The following is a 20,786-nucleotide window of genomic DNA, read 5'->3' as shown; positions in this document are numbered from 1 at the left end:
AGATCGCCAGCCCAGGTTCGATGCATGAGACAGGGTGCTCAGGGCTGGTGCACTGGGATGACCCTGAGGGGTGGGATGGGAAGGGAGGTGGGAAGGGGGTACAGGATGGGGAACACATACACACCCATGGCTTATTCATGTCATTGTATGGCAAAAAACACTACAATATTGTAAAGTAATTAGCCTCCAATTAAATTAATTAATTAAAGTAAAAAACATTAAAAAAAAAAAAGAAATACAAATGGTGAGGGGTTGAAGAACTATTAGGGCAGAAATTCTGAAGGTGCAGCTCCAGGATGTTTTTTAAGAGCCTTTGGGAGAGTGTGAGGACCATGGAATTCTCTAAAGATGCTCAGATCCTCTGTCTCCCTTACCAGTGATACAGCATCCAGCATAGTGCCTGGTGTACAGGAGAATTTCAATAAATGCTTGTCACATTAATGAGTAGACAAAGTACTGCATGCCTAGCTCTCTGTTGCCATATGAAGAGGAAGAAGAACATAATGCATAGTTTCTGCCCTTGTGACTTGAAACCAGCAACAGTGAGAAAGCTGTACATGAGCTTGAAGTCACAGAGCAACCGGTCAACTTAGAGATATGCAGTCCCTGTTCCTAATGATGCAAATGAGGAAACAGAGACCACACAAATGGACCGAGCTGAGAGGGAGCAGAGTCAGCCCAGGACCCGGCTGTCCGGGTGTCCTGGCCTCTAGGGCCCTGGGATTTACTGGCTGCACAGCCCCTCTGTGGTAGGAGGATGATTAATGGCTGGATTTCATGGTTCAGGCCTTGTGTCTGTAGGGGCGCAAAGGGAGAACCCAGTGTGGGCTGGAGGACTTGGAGACGGACGTGAGGTTGATGCGGAGCTTGACTGGGCTTCTTTTCAGAGCAAGAGAGGTCTGGATGAGCAGAGATTTACGGGGGTTTTCCTTTCCGGTTTTGGTAACATTCCAAAGTGTGAAGAGAAAACATGCAGGGAGCTTTTATTCAGCGGACATAAATTGTATTTGCCCAAAGAAGGAACCTAGATCCAGCCAAGCAAAGATGCAGGCCAGGCCCCCAGGCCTAGCCGGAAACCACGGTCAGGCTCTCAGGCCCTCAAGGGGGCCTGTCTCCTCCAGCCCCAACTCGCCTCTCAAGGTTGTGGGAGCTGAGGTTCATTCTTTTCTCTCCACCTTAATGCTGCTCTGGCTTTTTCACTTCCCTCTTCTTGGTCACATCTTCTCTGCAGCTCCATCCCTTCTTGGTAAGTTTGGGGGCAACAACAAAGTCTGAGGATTTCTCTGAATTCAAGGTTCCCCGACCCACATGTCTGTGTCACTGCCAGCAAAAGATCCTCTGAGGAGTGGTGCAGCCTGGGAGGACTTGTGGTATGGATGAAGGTGAGTGGGTGGTGTGACCAAGCTGAGTGAAACCTTGACAGTTTTGCTTCAAAGAAAGTAGGCTAGAATGCAGGGGTGGTACCAAGAAGAGAATGCTAAATTCACTAATTTTGAAAAGAATGACTAACTTTCAACCTACCGCATATTGAGGGCACTAGAGCCTGTAAGTGACATTTGTCACGAAGCCTCCAGCAATGATATCTGACATAACATATACATGAAGAAATGAATGAATGAAAAGAGGAAAAGAAAGTAGTTTTTCAAGAACTTGAAGTGTAAAACGCCCATGCATGAGTCGAAAGCTGTCTTTCAAAAGTCTTATAGGTTGGTAACTCTAGGGAACCCACATACGGGTTAATAAGTTTGAATGGCTTTGTTAGAATCTTTATTAAGCTAAAGGTAAAAACAGCATGTTGAGCTCCTGAGATGATAAACTATTCTGCAAAAGAAAGGCTACCTGAAATTAGGACGAACTACAAATCACCTCGAATCTCAGTTAATCTTATTTGTTAAGAACATTGGCTGCTTCGTCACAGGGTTACGTGTCCAGGGAAGTGGTAGATGAGATGACGAAGTGGCACGTGAAGCATAAGATCAATAACTCAGTAACAGGGCTTCAAAGGCCAAAAGAACAAACAAACAAACAAAAACTTTCCGTGTTATACCACAAAACAAGAACAGGCAATGGTGCTGGTCATGTAGCAAGGAAATATCTGTGGATTCCAACGGTAGTGAGTGATACATTATCACCGTCTACTGGAGAAAAGCATACTTGTGAAGTTCACCACGCATTTTAAGATTGGAAATCTAGATGTTGTTAAGAGTTAAGCAGCAATGTACTTAGGTGGAATAGCACTATTTCTTTCATCTAATGTTTTAAAAATTGACGTACTTCATCTTTTCGTATACTTTTCGAGTTGTGCCTGGAAAGAGGCAACATCTAGTATTGTAACTGCCATGGGCTGGCGTGCAGGCAGGGGGGTCTTGATTCAGGCGATCTGGAGCAAACCTCAACGTTACCCAGAGTTCAGGAAGCCTAATTCCCAATCTGAAAAAATGAATAGAAGTTACACATTCCTCCCCTTTGAGATCTTAGGAACCATGCAGGTTAACACTGGGAGATTGAGACTGACGTATGTGCCCTGCCATGTGTGAAACAGATAGCTAGTGGGAAGCTGCTATACAGCACAGGGAACTCAGCTCGGACCTCTGTGGTGACCTGGATGAGTGGGATGAGGGAGAGGAGAGAGGGAGGGGATACATGTGTACATATAGCTCATTAACTTTGTTGTACAACATTGTAAAGCAGCTGTGTGTGGGTGCTCAGTTGTGTCCAACTCTTTGAGACCCCATGGACTGTAGCCCACCAGGCTCCTCTGTCCTTGGGATTGTCCAGGCAAGAATACTGGAGTGGGCTGCCATTTCCTCCTTCAGGGATCTTCCCAACCCAGGGACTGAACCCATGTCTCCTCCATCTCCTGCATTGGCAGGCAGATTCTTTATCACTGAGCCAGCTGGAAAGCCCTGTAAAGCAACTATACCCCAATAGAAAATAAATTTAAGGAGAAAGTAGCTTCGACACATATACCCCACCATGTGTAAAATAGATAGCTGGTGAGAAGCTGGTATATAACACAGGGAGCCCAGCCTGGTACTCTGTGATGACCTAGAGGGGTAGGATCAGGGGACAGGAGAGAAGCTCAAGAGGGAGGTGATATATGTATGATTATGGCTGATTTGCACTGTTGTATGGCAGAAACCAACACAACATTGTAAAACAATTCTTCCCAGTTAAAAATAAATTTAAAAAAAGAAAAATAATACCTTTTTAAAAGAAATTAAGAAATGAAAGTTCAAAAGAGAGTCTTGGGATTTCTGACCACTGCATACATAGCTATGTGCTGTTTAACTGAGAATCTCAATGATCTGGGAATCTTTGCCACCTTCAGTGTGAAAAGTTCAAGGATCACAAATAATAAAGTAACTCCCATCAATCCCAAGTGGTTGAAGAAAGAAGCAGACCAGTTCATCATTTCATCAGCTCTGTGACTCTTGCTCTCATGATTCGGGCTCATGTCTGGCTCCTCCAAACATCCTATGAGCCCCTGGAGGGTGCATTTTCTCATGACTCTTTCCAGTGGAGACTCTGTGCCTGACATTAAGAGACATTCAATTAAATGTGTACTAAAATGTAATTTTTAACATTTTTTCCACGCATTGCAACAATGCTATTCATGTTTAAATTTTTCAAAATATTATTTCATCTTTGTAAAGTCATTATTCCAAGATATTAAACTTTCTCTGTATAGTTAATCATACACTGAAAAGTGTCTATTGTATGTCAGTCATGTGTTTTGGGTGTCGGTAAGTTTTCAAAAAGCAGTAAGACTCAAGAGCTCTGAATCTAGTTGTGTTAATAACTAGCATTTTCTGATCATAGATTAACACATATATATGGAATCTGGAAAAAAAAAACTGATAGAGACAATCTTATTTACAAAGCAGAATAGAGACGCAGAAATAGAGAACAAATGTATGGATACCCAGGGGGAAAGGAGGGGAGTATAAATTGGGAGATTGGGACTGACGTATATGCACTGCTGTTGCTACATGTGCTAAGTTGCTTCAGTCACGTCCGACTCTTTGCGACCCTGTGGAACTGTAGCCCTCCAGGCTCCTCTGTCCATGGGATTCTCCAGGCAAGACTACTGGAGTGGGTTGCCATTTCCTCCTCCAGGGGATCTTCCCAACCCAGGGATCAAACCTGCATCTCTTATGTCTCCTGCATTGGTAGGCAGGTTCTTTATCAGTAACACCGCCTGGGAAGCCCGTCCCATTTTAACCCATTTTATAGTACAGAAATCTCCTCAGTACTCTGTGGTAACCTAAGTGGGAAGGAAATCCAAAAAATAGAGGATATTTGTATACATGTGTATGGGCTTTCCAGGTGGCGCTAGTGGTAAATAGAACCCTCCTGCCAACTGCCAACGCAGGAGACATAAGAGATGCGGGTTCGATCCTGGGTTGGGAAGATCTCCCACTCCAGGATTCTTGCCTGGAGAGCCCCACGGACAGAGGAACCTGGTGGTCTACAGTGCATAGGGTCGCAAAGAGTCGGACGTGACTGAAGCTACTTAACGTGCACAGGTACCCATATAGCTGATTAACTCTGCTGTATAGTTAAAAACTAACGCAACATTGTAAAACAGCTATACTCCAACAAAAATGGAAAAACAAGCAAACAAACCACCAATGTAGACTCTAACAGGCTCAAAACACAAAAACAAACAAACGGAAACACCACGTTGTGGAAGCTGCTTTCTAACAATCAGTCCCACACAGGGACGTGTCCACTCACTGCTTCTCCCCCTGCTCTCCCGGTTTCTCCTTTTCCCACACCCCCGCCCCTCCCCTCTCCCAGACCCTCCTCCACCTACATAGTCTTCTACACATTAGCAGACCATGGAGGGGGAGCTCTGTATCTCACTGTAACAGTTACTTAGATTCCCGAGAAATGGAAATTTTCTAGTGAAAGCAACACTGAAACGCACTCGTTGTCAAATGTCATCACAGAATTTGCAATGATTTTTTTAAAAAACTGTATTAATGACCTGAACATACACTTGACAAAGTGACTTTATATCATTTTATAAGACTGAATTGAATTGGGGCAGCATTCTTGATGTTGGTCCCCTCTTGTCAACCAAGCTACAGAGGTTGGTGGAGGGAAGACAAGACTGGGCTTGCGGCTCGGGGCTCTCTGGACTGTCACCCGGAGGACACTTTCTTGAGTTTCTCCTTCCACCCAGGAATGCTCTTCTTGAATGTGAGTTAAACTTCTCTGATCATATCTGCCTGGCCCTGAAAGGTTTGGCACTCTGTTACTTGAAAGGAAATGCTTATTATTATTATTACTATTCTCAGATTAGTCCCCACAGAAGAGAAATAATGGTTCCTGAGCCAAATGTTTATTCAACTGAGAGGGAGAAAATTCAAGTGGCAGAAGGGAGAGACCTTGTTCTTGCCAAGGGTATGGGTGGTGGCTACGAAGAATAAGATGTTGCAATGCTTACATCACAGATTAAAGTATAATCCTTTCCTTTAATTTCCCAAACTCCACTCTGAGCTGCCGTTAGTATAATCTTAGCTAATCTATCCAATGGATCTTGTTCTGCATTTTATACCTTTGGCAGTAAATTTGTGGTTAAGTGAACGTCAAAGACATGCTCATCCACAGCAGCCATGATCCTTAGAGAAGAGGTAGGAATGTATACACACAGGGTTATCTCTAGTTCTCTTTGATGAAAATGCTATTTGAAAGACAGCTCAACACAGGCCCAGTTAGTTTCCTGCCTGACACCTAAAAGCCCATTCTATCTGGGAAATAGGAGACACAGGAAAATTAAAAATCCACTGGTCTCTGCTCACAAGGAACTAACGAATAAGTTGGGAAAGCAAGATCTAAACAGGAGGAAAAATCAGATAGCAATATAATCGGGCAGACCATGAGAAAGCCTGCAAAGTGAAAAATGACCCAGAGCTATAAGTTCAGAAATGGCAGAAAAGACCATAACATTCAAAAAAAAAAATGATGACAATATTAGCAATTTTAAGATCTGTCATGTGACTGTAGCCCTCCAGGCTCCACCGTCCATGGGATTCTCCAGGCAAGAATACTGGAGTGGATTACCATTTCCTTCTCCAGGGGATCTCCCAACCCAGGAATCAGACCTACATCTCCCTCATCTGAGCCACCAGGGAATCCCTCAGTCATGTAGCTCATCCCTGTTTAAAAAGAACATAGGATTATGATAAAGGGCCGTAACGACTGAGTGTATTGTTGCTCTGGTTGTGAGACCCAAGCTTTAGCATTCATCCACTGAGCTGTTCTAGATTTTGGGGACCCGATATATTGTTTTACAGCTGCTACTGATCATGGAAACGGCTAAATTCAATACCTGATCCATCTTAATTCCAAGCCAATATTACAGTAATCAGATCAGATCAGATCAGATCAGTCGCTCAGTCGTGTCCGACTCTTTGAGACCCCATGAATCGCAGCACGCCAGGCCTCCCTGTCTATCACCAACTCCCGGAGTTCACTCAGACTCATGTCCATCGAGTCAGTGATGCCATCTAGCCATCTCATCCTCTGTCATCCCCTTCTCCTCTTGCCCCCAATCCCTCCCAGCATCAGAGTCTTTTCCACAGTAAGACAAGAGACAATTGTTTTTTGTTTTTTTCATTTGAGCACATTCCTTGTTTCTATGTCATTAAAAAAAGGGGGGGTGGAAATTTGTCCTGTGTCTTGTCTTAGTGGCAGAAGGTAAAATAGGCAGTTTCCATGTGTTGGTTCAAGATCACAGCACCTTATGGTTCCTGTGGAGGCAGGTCCTGCCCCAGTGCTGACGTGGGAGGAGGGGGGCATTCATCCTTACAGCTGTGATGGTATCAACTCTGCCAGCTGCTTCCAGAACTAGAACTCAGGCTTCAAATGCTGCTGGTTCCTGCCCTACTCTCCTCACCCAGACCATCCCTGAGTCTCCTGTAGTTTATAGACAATGAATGAATGTCTCATTCGTTGTCTTTACTCTTAAGACTAGGACACCAAAGCTGAAACATGGCTGGCTGCCCTTATAAAGCAGAAGGGGGCTTCCCAGGTGGCACTGTGGTAACAAACACGCCTGCCAATGCAGGAGACAAAAGAGACACAGGTTCGATCCCTGGGTCTGGAAGATCCCCTGGAGGAAGGCAAACCTCTCCAGTATCCTTGCCGGGAAAATGCTATGGATGGATGAGCCTGACTGTCTACAGTCCATAGGGTCGCACAGAGTCGGACACGACTAAAGTGACTTAGTAGGCATACATACACACATAAAGCAGAAATCTGGCCTAAACCGGGCCTATCCAGAGATAAATGCGTGAGTTATAATAGCTGAAAAACATATACAGTTGGTGGTGAATGATAACATATTAGGATGTTTTCAAATAACTTTAAGACCTTTCACTGGTGGAAAACTGACTACCTTGGCTATTTATTGGATCTAACTGAAAGTAGAAACTACTCTTGAAAAAAAGAAAAAAAGCATCTGTCTCTTGTCCAAAACCATGGAAACCAGCTCCTTCTCCAAACAATGAGCCTGCTTCCAGCCAAGGCAGCGAGAGATTCTCATTTCTCATGATTTTCTTCCAAATCCCAAACAGCAAATGCCTTTGAAATGCACAAAAGAGCAAGGAGCCTACTGAATTGGCAATTATTCCCAGTCCTCTTTAGTAAAGGAAGGGAAAGATCTGTGGAAAGGGAAAGCATGGAAAGATCTGTGTTTTGCTCCTTTGGGGTTCCAAAGACAGGAGGGCCTTAGGACAAGTTAACCCTCCCCGTACAGCACTGCTCGGAGCTGCAGAGGGAGAGTGATTTTGCATTTTCAAGGCCAAGGTATGTTTTCTTTTCAGCAGAGGCTTTGTTCCAGGGGGAAACCAAAATGTACTCATTCCAGAATGAACCCCGTAGAAACCACACTGCTTTTCAGCCTGGTTATAGTCAGCACATAGTTTGCCAGTTATAAACCACCCTCCCCCTCATTCTCCAGCCCAAAGAGTCCTCAGTCTGCTTCCCAACACACTCTTGCAACAAATAGCGATAGCTCATATAAGCTGGAATTTTAGATATGCACCAAAATGCAGGTCATGTTATCAGAGTCATCCTACGAGGCCCGATCTGTTCACCCAGTGGCTGACCCAAACAAAACCATGAGACAGCTGAGGCCTGACGCTGGTGGAGTCTGACCACCTCCCTACCTCCTCATGCCTGTGCCCGCAGACTCAATGCAACATCCTCTTTGACCAGGACTCTTTGTCCGTGTAGGAGAGCTGCTGATACACATCTGTGTAGGGTGTTAGCAGCCCAGGCTGGTTTGTTCTCCCCTAAGAACTTCTCTGCTCCATGGGTTAGATTGCCCCCTGATTCCCAAAAGATCCTGTACTTCTGCTGTCTTGGCACCCTCCCCCTTCTCCAGCCCACACCGTCCACAGGACTGGGAGTTCTGCTCCACCCATGGCTGGGTCCTAGTCCCAGTAAACATTTCCCAAATACTTTTGAAAAAATGATGCTCACAGAGACTCATGCTAGCTCTTCAGCCATTCACAATGAAAGTCTACCTGTGAGATTTCAGTGAAAGAAGTTATCTCAATGAGAGGTGTTTTGAGCAGAGACATCTTGCGAAAACTCATCAAATAAGATACTATTTACTTACCAGGCATTCCCTGTGCAAAATCTGTAACCTTTGTAGTATCCTGGAGTGTTTTGAGAATATGATTAAGTCTATATACTCTCTAGGGCACCCGTGGTGGTTCATTGGTTAAGGTAAAGAATCCACCTGCCAATGCAGGAGACGCAGGTTCTATCCCTGGTCCAGGAAGATCCCCTGGAGAAGGAAATGGCAACGTGGCACCCCACTCCAGTGCTCTTGCCTGGAAAACCCCATGGACGGAGGAGCCGGGAGGGCTACAGTCCATGGGGTCACAAAGAGTCGGACACGACTGAGCGACTTCACTTTCTAGTATTCTTGCCAGGAGAATCCCATGGACAGAGGCGCCTGGTGGGCTATAGTCCATGGGATCGCAAAGAGTCAGACATGACTTAACAACTGGACAACAACAATGACAAGAATATACCCTCTAGCCAGAAAAACATTGTGTGAGAGCACTCACACACAGAGATACATGCAGCCTTATCTGCAATGTCAGCAGATTAAAGGATCCACTGAAATACATTCCAGTATCCCAAACTAAGAACCTCCGCTCCATCCTAATTGGGTACTTTTCTCCATTTCTACATTAGACTCCCTAAGGGCAGGAGGAAGTCATGGCTGGCCCTGCCTCTGCCTTGCACTTAGTGGAAGCTCAATAAGTGGTCAGTGATAAAATGCACATGTGCTAAGAAAGGGTGACCCACTGACCTATAGTTCCCGTGCTTTCTTCCCACCTGTCCGGACCCGCCCCAAAAGAAATGGAGCATTGCTGCAACTTGCAGAGTGGGGAGTCAGGGTCCTGCTGACCTTTATGTAGAGTCAGTGATCCGGGGCCCCACCCCCAGGCCAGTTTGACCTCTGTGCTCTGCTGTCCTCTGTGGTGAGGCAGGAGGTGACAAGACTGCTTCAGGGGATGATTTAAAAACTTACAGGCAAGGGTAACTTCCCTGATGGTCCAGTGGTTAAGAATCGGCCCTGAAATGCAGGGAAAGCGGGTTAAACCTCTAGTCAGGGAACCAAGATCTCACATGCGTGGAACAACTAAGCCTGTGTGCCACAACTGGAGCGTCCATGTGCCATAACGAAAATATCTCACAAGACACACCAAAGATCCCACACATCCCAACTAAGACCTGCTGCGGCCAAGTAAATAAACACACAAACACGACCCCAAGGACCACAGCCCCCCAGGCACCTCTGTCCATGGGATTCTCCAGGCAAGAATACTGGAGTAGGTAGCCATTCTTTTTTCCAGGGGATCTTCCTGACCCAGGGATCAAACCCATGTCTCTTGTGTCTCCTGCACTGGCAGGCAGATTGTTTACCAACCAAGCCAAAAACAGGGTTTGCTTCTTTTTTAAAATACGTAGAAGGGTACTTTTTGGTTGCTACAAGTATTAGAGATGTCAGTCAGTGTTTATTGGCAAGGACTCCAGACATTTTGCAACATGCAATCCTACATAGCAAGAATTGTTCAAAGTCCCCCATGACCTCCACGTGTGCCATCAGATACTCATGTGGATGAAAACAGGGTTTGTTTCTTTTTATAATTTTTAAAATTCTATGATCTTCAATGTCAGCTCTGGGTTACATACTGCAAAGTAATCTTTCACATCATTTGAATGCACATTGAATTTTACGAGAATGAGGCTACCACGTAAGTCAATGTAAGATTGCACATTGTTTGGTTTGGGGCTTCATCAAGCTCATTCACCTTCTGAAAAATCTCAATAGCAGAATCTACACATCTGATGAGATTTGAGTCACCAGCATAGGACACCAGGATGCATGTGAGAGCTACCTCATTCATGGCAATTCTACACAGACCCGCAAGCTATGCCTCAACATATTTGCTAGCATAGCTGTGCCCAAGCATTTACACATTTAAATTTATCATCTTTTCTTAAATTATGTGATATTCATTCTTTACATTACAGTAATGGCATATATTGATTTTTTGAAAAAAATATGTGTATAGGTAAGTTTTATTATCTAGACATTTAATTCCAAGAGAGAGAAAGGAATATAACAGAAAAGGGAGGATAAGTCTGATAGTGAACTATGGCATTATCATTTATGTTGGAATTCTTTGAAGTAAATTCTCTCAGTCATGTCTGACTCTTTGCAACCCCATGGACTGAGTAGCCTACCAGGGCTTCCCTTGTGGCTCAGCTGGTAAAGAATCTGCCTGAAATGCAGAAGACCTGGGTTCGATCCCAGGTTGGGAAGATCCCTTGTAGAAAGGAAAGGCTACCCACTCCAGTATTCTGGCCTAGAGAATTCCATGGACTATATAGTCTATGGGTCGCAAAGAGTCAGACACGACTGAGCGACTTTCATGCCACTTCATGTATCATCTAAGGATGCCCAAATGCAGGTAACAGTTGTGTGGTAAATTTGGCTTAAAAAATAACATAAAAACAATTTTTTCACGTACGAAGAAGCCCGGAAACAGGCAGTTCCAATGTCGATTTAGTGGCTGAAGAAATTGGAAAACAATCTAGCCGATGTCTGCTACCTTCAGTGAGCAGGCATTTGTCCTTGGGCTTGTCCCATCAAGGATACAAGAGGACTGGGGCCACTCAGGTTGTTTCCAAAAACAAGAAGCACTAATTTCTCCTCAAATGGCCTTTTTTATCAAAGAGGAAGATATTTACAGGAAGCACTGGGTAAGACTTCCCTTCTGACTAAATTCACCAAGATTTAATTAGAGGCCCCTGCCTGGGGATTCACTTAGATTGTCCAATTATAATTAATTAATTAATTGAAAAAAGAGTATATGTAATTACAAAAAACTCATTGTATATGTAGGATATTTTTTATCTAACAGCATCCTTCCCAAAGAATAATTAGGGAGCTTCACTGTAAGTTTATTTTAAACCAAGTTACACATCTAGTGGTGATTTGAAATGGAAAAAACATCTGCATAATTGAATTGAAATTTTGTAATGTAACTTTCAATTCAGTCTAGAGATTTAACAGGCTATATTACTTGAATACTGAGAATGTGACCTTTTTGAAAAAAATGCAGAGCTAGAGCAAAAAGGAATCATTATAGACTAAAGATTCAGTAAGATAACAAGAGAACAATCTGTCCTGTCTTGATCCCATCGATGAGAGTCTGATCTAGTGTACAGTCAGGCACTAGAGTCATGAACATAGACAGGGGGATGCTGTTGTCTCCAACTGTTACCTGGTAAGTATTTAAATGCTCTTCTGGGATGTTCAGCATCATTAACTATTAGGAAAATGCTAATCAAAACCTAATGGGATATCACCTCATGTCTGTTTGATTGGCTATAATCAAAAAGACAAGAAACCACAAACATTAGCAAGAATATGGACCAACGGAACCTTCAAACACTGTTGATGGGAATGTAAATTGGTGCAACCATTATGGAAAACAGTATGGGGATTCCTGAAAAAATTAAGAATAGAAAGATCATACAATTCAGCTATCCCATTTCTGGGTGTTTATCCAAAGACTATAAAAACACTAATTTGAAAAGATATTGGTGTTTAACCAATAAACTGTATTGGATAAACTATCCAATAAATTAGATTTGGTGTTTATCCAAAGACTACAAAAACACTAATTTGAAAAGATATTTTCAAAACCCCTATTTTCATCACAGTGATATGTATAGTAGCAAAGATCTGGGAACAACCTAGGACATCCCCGGTGGCTCAGTGGTAAAGAATCTGCCTGCAATGCAGGAGATCTGGGTTCAGTCCCTGGGTATGGAAGATCCCCCGGAGGAGGGCACAGCAACCCACTCCAATACTCTTGCCTAGAGAATCCTAAGGACAGAGGAGCCTGGAGGGCTGCAGTCTATAGCGGCAGCCCACCAGACTCTTCAGTCCAGAGTCAGACACGACTGAAGCGACTAAGCAGCAGCAGGGGACAACGTATGTGCCCACAGTGGCTGACTAGTTAAAGAAGATGTGTACACACACACACGCACAGAGGAATTCTACCTAGCCATGAAAAGGCGAAATCTTGCCATTTGTGATGATGTAGATGGACCTTGAGGGTATCATGCGACGTGAAATAAGTCAGATGGTGAAAGCAAATACCATATGCTTTAATTCGCATGTGTGATATAATGTCTGCAGGGCAGCAGTGGAGACGCAGACGCAGAGAACAGGCTTGTGGACAGAGTGTGGGCAGGAGAGGGAGGGGCAAACAGAGAGAGCATCGCAGAGGCGCAGATGTTACCATACGTGAACTGGATTGCGGGAACTTGCTGTGTGCTCAGGAGCTCAACCCAGCGCTCTGGACAACCTAGAGGGTGGGATGGGGTGGGACATGGGAAGGAGGTTCAGGAGGGAGGGGACATATGTATACCTGTGGCTGATTCATGTTGATGTATGGCAAAAAACCATCACAGTATTGTAAAGCAATTATCCTCCAATACAAAAAAAATTTTTTTAACCTAATAAGCAAATAAAAAACAAAATAAGTGAACACACTAAACCAAACAAAAATAAACACACAGATACAAAAAAACACAGTGATGATCACTAGAGAGGAAGGGGTAGGGTCGAGAGAAAGCAAAATGGGGACCAACTGTAGAGTGATGGATGGAAACTACATTTTTGGTGGTGAACACACTGTAGAGTATATAGGAGTAGAAACACAGTGTTGTACACGTGAAACTTACATAAGATTATAGATCAACATTACCACAATAAAAAGAAATTTAAAAAATAAAATAAATGCACTTTTGGTGCTGTGCAACGGAGCCAAAGCTCAACCAGTGGCGATCATATGTCTGGACTTTTCATTCTCAAAAATGTCCTGGTTTGGGTGACAAATGATAAATGGTCACCTTACTGATTTAAAATTTCTAGATTACAAACATGCGCTCACTCCAAACCCCTAGCTTTAGGGCTGGTGAAGGACAAGCTAACACAAGGAGAAAGTTGTAGGATTGGGTAGTTGGAGCAGAAAAGAGTTGAGCAGGAAAGAAAAAAGAAAAAAAGTAGACAATTTAAAAAACAAACCTCTCAATAGAAAAAAAAAAACAACGCAGAAGCCATTCCTCTAGGTGTTCTCCTCCTTGGCTTGGAGGGCTGGTGCAGAAGGAAAATCTCACAAGGGCCCAATGAATGGATGGTTTGTCTCCCTCCAAAGAAACTTAAGCTGGTCACCAGTAGCCCAAATAGCCGTCCTGTTTCTCAGGCAGCCTTTCAGGGCCGCCGAGTGTTACAAGCCCTTCATAGAGCGATGGATTTTAAAGGTGAGTTGAAACTATTTTAAGATCCCTCTAGGGCAGCAGATGGACAGAATGACAGATGGCTACTATGGTGAAGCTGTTTTCATTCCCGGCCCAACTATGCACATAGCCCTGTGGGTTCGTAACTAGTGTGGTCTGTGCTCTCTGCAAGCAAAATGCATTCTATGAAATATGCAAAGAAGGGAGGGTGGGAGCCAGTCTAAATAAAATAGTTCTTCTAAATAAAATACAGAAATATTGACTAGGCCATAATACGGCTAGGCCACCTGATGTGGAACTCAGAGATCCAACTGAGTGAGAGGGAAGTGACGGATCAACCTATCAAAACTGAGACTTCTTTGGATTGGATCAATGTCACTGAATTCTTTGGCCAAAATAATAATAAATGTTAATGTGGGTCAATAGTTAAGCATTCCAGTTCTGGATCAGATTGCCTAAATTCAAACCTCAGCTTCACCAATTACCAGTAACTTGAGGCATGCTTCTTGGCCTCTTTGCATCTCAGTCTCCACATCTATAAAACAGAGATAATTATATTACCAACCTCATAAGGTTGTTGAGAAGAGTTGATGAGTGAAACGTTTAGAATAGTGCCCGGCACACAGTGTTGCTTATTAATCTCAGTTGTGGCTCATTGACACCATTAAAAAGTATAATTGCAAGGTTTCATTGTAATCTCTTAAATGTACAAATTGCTATGCTCAGCTTGATGAGCCAGGACAAATTGTTGTTTTTTTTTTCAGAGATAGTATCAGAGTGATATTTTGATAAATGTCCTAGCTTCCTTCCCTTAAGCAGGCTGGGAAGAGAAGCTTTGTGAACCAACAAAGCTATTATAAAACATTGTTACAGGGTGATACAACTCTATGGGGCTTCTGTGCCACCCTCATTACAAACCAGTGAGAGAAGAAAGTCATGAGAAATCTACAGAAATTAGAGAGTTTTCCCAAAATCTAGGGAGTTAAGACTGGACTGTTTTCATTCCACAAATGTCATCTAAGCACTTGCCTGAGCACAGCATAGAACTCTTCAGTGCTACAAACATGTATATAATGCTAAAAAAGTTCACCATTCACTCATTTATTCCACAAATTTGTGTTTGTTAATGTTATGGTGGGCTTTTCTAGTGACTTTAACAGCAAAGAATCTGCCTACAAGGCAAGAGACCCAGGTTCAATCTCTGGGCAGGAAAATCTCATGAGGGAGGCCATGGCAACCCACTCTAATACTCTTGCCTGGAGAATCCCATGGACAGAAGAGCCTGGAGGGCTACAGTCCATAGGGTTGCACAGAGTCAGACATGACTGAAATGATGCATACACACACACCCACATTAATATCATACACCAAAAACTGTTCTAGAGGCTGGGGATAGAATGACAAATACAATAGGGTCCTAAGCTCAGAACATGGAGACGCTGACCAATAGCAATCCTCGGATGTGGGCTAGACAAGAAATAGCAGGGAGGAACTTGGGTAGCCCAGAGAGAGGGTGCCAAACTCAGCCTCCTGACACTTGAGAAGTCGATCTTGGGCACAGACAAGGACCACATATGGAAGAGTTTCAAAGTGGGTAATTCCTGACTTTACATCAGACTGGGACCAATAGGAAAAGCTCAGTCAATTTAAGATGAGCAGTCAGGGAAGAGGGGATCTTGGGCACGCAGATCAGATGTAGCACATACCAGCTCTATGCTCAAAATCCAGTGATGTCGGGGTTACTGCTGTCTTTTGACAGATGAAGAACCAGCTCTTAGTGGTAGAGTTGAATGAAGTAGGTGGGAGTGGCTCCAACCCTTGGCTTTTCCACTGTCAAAGAGGGGCGCAGTTTCAGAAAGACTAATGGAGCTCAGCCAGGACATTGTGGAAGGAAACCAAGAGCATATGGTTACATTCACAGCGATAGTCATCTGCTTCAAATTAGATTGTATTAGGAAGCTGACATTGCTAGGTGTCCTTAGGTATGATCAAGCTGGATGAAGATTCAGGCAAATCAATTCATGGCCTGATAAACTCATAGATAAGTGTTCATTCACTCTGGGGAATAAAACTGCCCAGTCAATCAGACTACTTATGACCTTTCTGTACCTGAACTGCCCATATGGCTCCAGGACTTAAGCAAATGAGCTTTGAATGTTCTCAAAAATCCGTCTTCCCTAATGCAGACCATCCTAGTTCCTTCTCTCCCAATCCAAGCCTCCTCTCTTTCATCTCTCTAGGTTCCTTGATTGCTTTTGCTGTCTCATTTCTAGGACCTCCATCCTGGGTCAGTTAGAGTTTATGTTCAACTCCAAGGAACAGCAAACTTGAGTGACCAATGCTTCAGCAAATCAGGAGGTTTCATTTTTCTTATTGGCAGCTGCCAGAGCTGATGGAGATGTTAAGGCAGGGGGGAGGGGGTGGATAAGGCTGAGATGGCTGCCAATTGCTGCTGCAATCTTGTTATCATAACCATATTCTAAGCAGAAAGAGCAAGGCACCAATGAAGAATGGGCAAGATCTGTGTTTGAAAAGCAAAACTTGTCTAGACATCTCCAACAGACTTCTCCTAGGTCTCATTGATCAAAGCTGAGTTTCAGCCCACCCCAGCCAAGAAGGAGGCTGGAAAGTACAGTTTTTAAACTTAGCACATAGTCATCTCACACACCCCGATGCTGGAAAAGATTGAGGGCAGGAGGAGAAGGGAGTGACAGAGGATGAGATGGTTGGATGGTATCACCAACTCAATGGACATGAGTTTGGGTAAGCTCCGGGAGTTGGTGATGGACAGGGAGGCCTGGCATGCTGCAGTCCATGGAGTCACAGAGTCGGACATGACTGAGCGACTGAACTGAACTGAACCTCACACAAATCAGGAAGGAAGACTCTCATAGACAAGAACATCAAGCCAAGACAGCTATACAAAGACCACTAACAAGATCACAAGTGAGTGCCATCCTGTGAGAGCACAAGCTGCCTCTTAGAATACTGAGTTTCCCTTCCACTTACTGGTCATGTCGCAATGTCTTCCACGTGCACAGAGGTGCTGTGCAAGACTCAGAAGCGATGAGCAGCTTATGGTCTGGCTGTGGGGAGATGCACACAAACACCTGAGGTGACGGTACGCCTGGGGTCTGATTTACAGTGTGATGGTTTGGAAATCCATAGATGTGTTCAGTTCCTCATCTGAGTGGTTCCCCATGACACAGAACAACTAAGTCCACGTGCCCCAACTAGAGAGCCTGTGCTCTAGAGCCGGACAGCCTCAATTCCTGAAGCCCAAACACCCTAGAACCCATGCTCTACAATGAGAGAAGCCACTGCAATGAGAAATCCATGCACCACAAATAGAGAGTAGCCCTTGCTCACCACAACTAGAGAAAGCCGGCATGAAAAAAACGAAGACTCAGCATAGCCATAAAAAAATAAATAGAATTTTTAAAAAATAAATTGACAAAGAGCTTGTGGTATGTTTTAGGAAGTTGAAAAATGTCGGTGGTCCACTTGATTACCACGTCATCAAGAATGGAAAACAAAGCATTTATGGAAAATATGAGGATGGTGGAATATTTATAAAATAAAGGGTCAGAATTCACAAACAGTGTCTGATCACATCATGGATCATCCTTCAGCCACTAGCTGTGGGTCTCCATCACTGGAATGTTTATAGAGAAGGTTTGGTGCTTTTCCAAACTCAGCACTTTTACCTTGGTGGCAGGCTTTCATGGGGTGAACCATGTTACGTGATCCGTGCCATGATCTCTGCCTTTTTCAGAGCAACTGAAAACTGTTACTCATTCCTCTCAGGATGGTTTTTCACTGCTTCTTAATCTGGGAGCCCCTGTGCAATGTTCACTGGCATTTTCTGGTTATACATTTACTCAGAAGTGGAAAAACTCTCAAGAAACTTGCACTTACAGTGCCTAGACCCAGACTCATGATCTGGCCAGTGACATTGTCACCAGAGGCCCTGGAAGTGGGTCCAGGCTGGGAGGTTGCCCTGCCCCACTGACAAGAGTCTCTCTCTCCAAGGCTGCTTGGTCAACCTACACCTGGCAACCAGTAAGAGACCATCAAGCCTTCACCAGGCAATTTAAATTGTATGGACCTTAAATGTTTTTTTGTGTGTGTGTACCTATGTGTATCTATTTGAAATTTTTACTTTTAAAATATTTTATTCTGAAACGGAAGCTTGTCTGCCTACCTGCTAAATCTCTTCAGTCATGTCTGACTCTTTGCAACCCTCTGGACAAGAGCCCGCCAAGCTCCTCTCTCTGTGGGATTCTCCGTGGAGTGGTTGCCATGCCCTCCTCCAGGGTATCTTCCCAATCCAGGGACTGAACCCTCATCTTCTGAATTGCAAGCAGATTCTTTACCACTGAGCCACCAAGGAAGCCGGGAGAGGAAGCATAGGGTACGATATTTCCATAGGGATAAACAGCACATAAGAACCCAAAGGAGGGACATTCAGTTTGAGGGGGTCAAGTTAGATTCCTCAGGGAATGTGACAGCTGACACTTGAGGGATTTTGAACTCATTGACTAGGACCCCTACCCAAACCTATCTATCTCTGGAACCCCATCCTAGACACTGCAACTGAGCCTTCTTGATGGATAAGTTTCTTCCTGGGAGAACACCAGCATCACAGGTCACAAACCTTCTCTTGGGACAGGTTTATTCCACTGCGTGTTGATTGCTTCAGCCTAAAATTCAGAAGGTGACTTCCAGAGCCTTCCCACGGCTGGGGCTTCCTGTGCAGACTGGAATAATGAGACGCTACGTGTCTCCACCCAACATGCTAGGATTTTTTTCCTTCTATTTGGGAACAGCCTCAACTCATTATCAAGATTTCCAAGACAGCCTTTAAATATCATTTTTGTGAGTTTTAATCCAAAACATTTGAACACAGTTTTCTGTTTGGCTTATCTACCATGATTCAAAAACGGAGTTTGGTGTTTTTATTGTTTTCGACTGTGTTAACTTTGGAAGGACTCAGGGCTGGTTTCTTTGCACATTATCCTAAGTATGTCAAAAGGCTTTCATATAGGCCCGAGCTATGTTCTAAGAAGTGACTGAAAAGCAAACACAGTCCTGGTGCCAGCACTCTAACTACCACTCTAGCCAGAAACCTAGGCCCTGACAAGGACTTGCCCAGCCCAGGAACAGAAGAGGGAGGTTAAGACAGGAGGGGGTCTGAGAAGGTCCCATGGAACCATTAGCAGAACCAGAAGGCCAGGCTGTGACCACAGCAAGCAGGCTGTGGGGTTTCACTACGGGTTCAGAATTGCAAAGAGTAAAAGGATTCTTCGAGGATCTCCTAAGTCCCCATTTCACATCCTTGCTAATGAATTCCCTTGGAATCCTTAGCTAAGGATTCCCTTGCTAACAAATCCCTCGCCCCACCCTCTCCCTGTTAGCAACCAGCAGCCCCAGTCTTAGGCCCATTGTCTAGCCAGGTGTCTTCTTAAGAAGATAATGAAAAGAGATGATTATGCTCATTACCAAAGAGCCTTGGGTCCCCTAGTGTACTTTCTTATTGATGTGCTGGTGTGGTCCTATGACTCATTGGTTATGTTCTAGTTGAAACTTTCTTACTTTGATGTTTAACCTGAAAGATTGAAAAATTGCAGTATTATCCAAATGTTAGGCTACTCCATCCTAAAGGAAATCAGTCCTGAATATTCACTGGAAGGACTGATGCTAAAGCTGAAACTACAATACTTTGGCCACCTGATGCAAAGAACTGACTCATTGGAAAAGACCCTGATGCTGGGAAAGATTGAGGGCAGGAGGAGAAGGGGACAACAGAGGATGAGATGGTTGGATGGCATCACTGACTCAATGGACATGAGTCTGAGTAAACTCTGGGAGTTGGTGATAGACAGGGAGGCCTGGCATGCTGCAGTCCATGGGTTTGCAGAGTCGGACACGACTGAACTGAACTGAACTGAGGCTACTCAAGTGATCATTTTCAAGGAGCTGGAAAGATTTTGAACTGAAAATGTTGATCCCATCAAAAAACAAATTGCTTCCTTGAATGGAAGGGTGCTTAATGTGACCTGGGTCTCTAGAAGAATATCCCTCTCCTAGAGGGAGCCACGGCAACCTACTCCAGTACTCTTGCCTGGAAAATCCCATGGACAGAGGAGCCTGGTAGGCTGCAGTCCATGAGGTCGCTAAGAGTCGGACATGACTGAGCGACTTCCCTTTCACTTTTCACTTTCATGCATTGGAGAAGGAAATGGCAACCCACTCCAGTGTTTTTGCCTTGAGAATCCCAGGGACAGGGGAGCCTGGTGGGCTTCTGTCTATGGGGTCACACAGAGTTGGTAGCAGCAGCAGAGGGAGCCACTAGTTTCATGACAGCTGCTGACTCTCGCTGGTCACTGTGTTCCCCCATCCCTCCCAGCCTCTGGATTCAGGCTGTTCCTGGTCTAGTCTGGGGCCTCTCTGGAAGCGATCCCAATTGCCAATGGTTCAGGAGGTGAGTTCTGAGTCGGTTCTGAGCTGCCCTTGGTTTCAAGGAGCTTGAGTAAAGCCCTAACACCTTTCTTGTTCTCCTTTCTCCTCACTCCCTAGGTTCTGCCAAGAACACAAGCAAACTTGTGATGTGGGAAAGTGAAACTGAAAGTCACTCAGTCGTGTCCAACTCTTTGTGACCCCATGGACTATACAGTTCTCTAGGCCAGAATGCTGGAGTGGGTAGCCTTTCCCTTCTCCAGGGGATCTTCCCAACCCAGGGATAGAACCCAGGATTCCCACATTACAGGCGGATTCTTTACCAACTGAACTATGAGGGTTGCAAACCCATAGCATGGCAGGCTCTTTGCTAAGCATTCTAGACACAGTTTCTCTTCAAAGCCTCAGAAAAGCCTAGGAAACAGACCCTATTATAATTCCCATTTGGGAGATGAGGAAACAAGTTCAGAAAGGGT

The sequence above is a fragment of the Bison bison genome, unplaced genomic scaffold, assembly GCF_000754665.1.
Source record: "Bison bison bison isolate TAMUID 2011002044 unplaced genomic scaffold, Bison_UMD1.0 scf7180017864483, whole genome shotgun sequence".
Classification (NCBI taxonomy): domain Eukaryota; kingdom Metazoa; phylum Chordata; class Mammalia; order Artiodactyla; family Bovidae; genus Bison; species Bison bison.
This window is presented reverse-complemented; position numbering follows the sequence as displayed.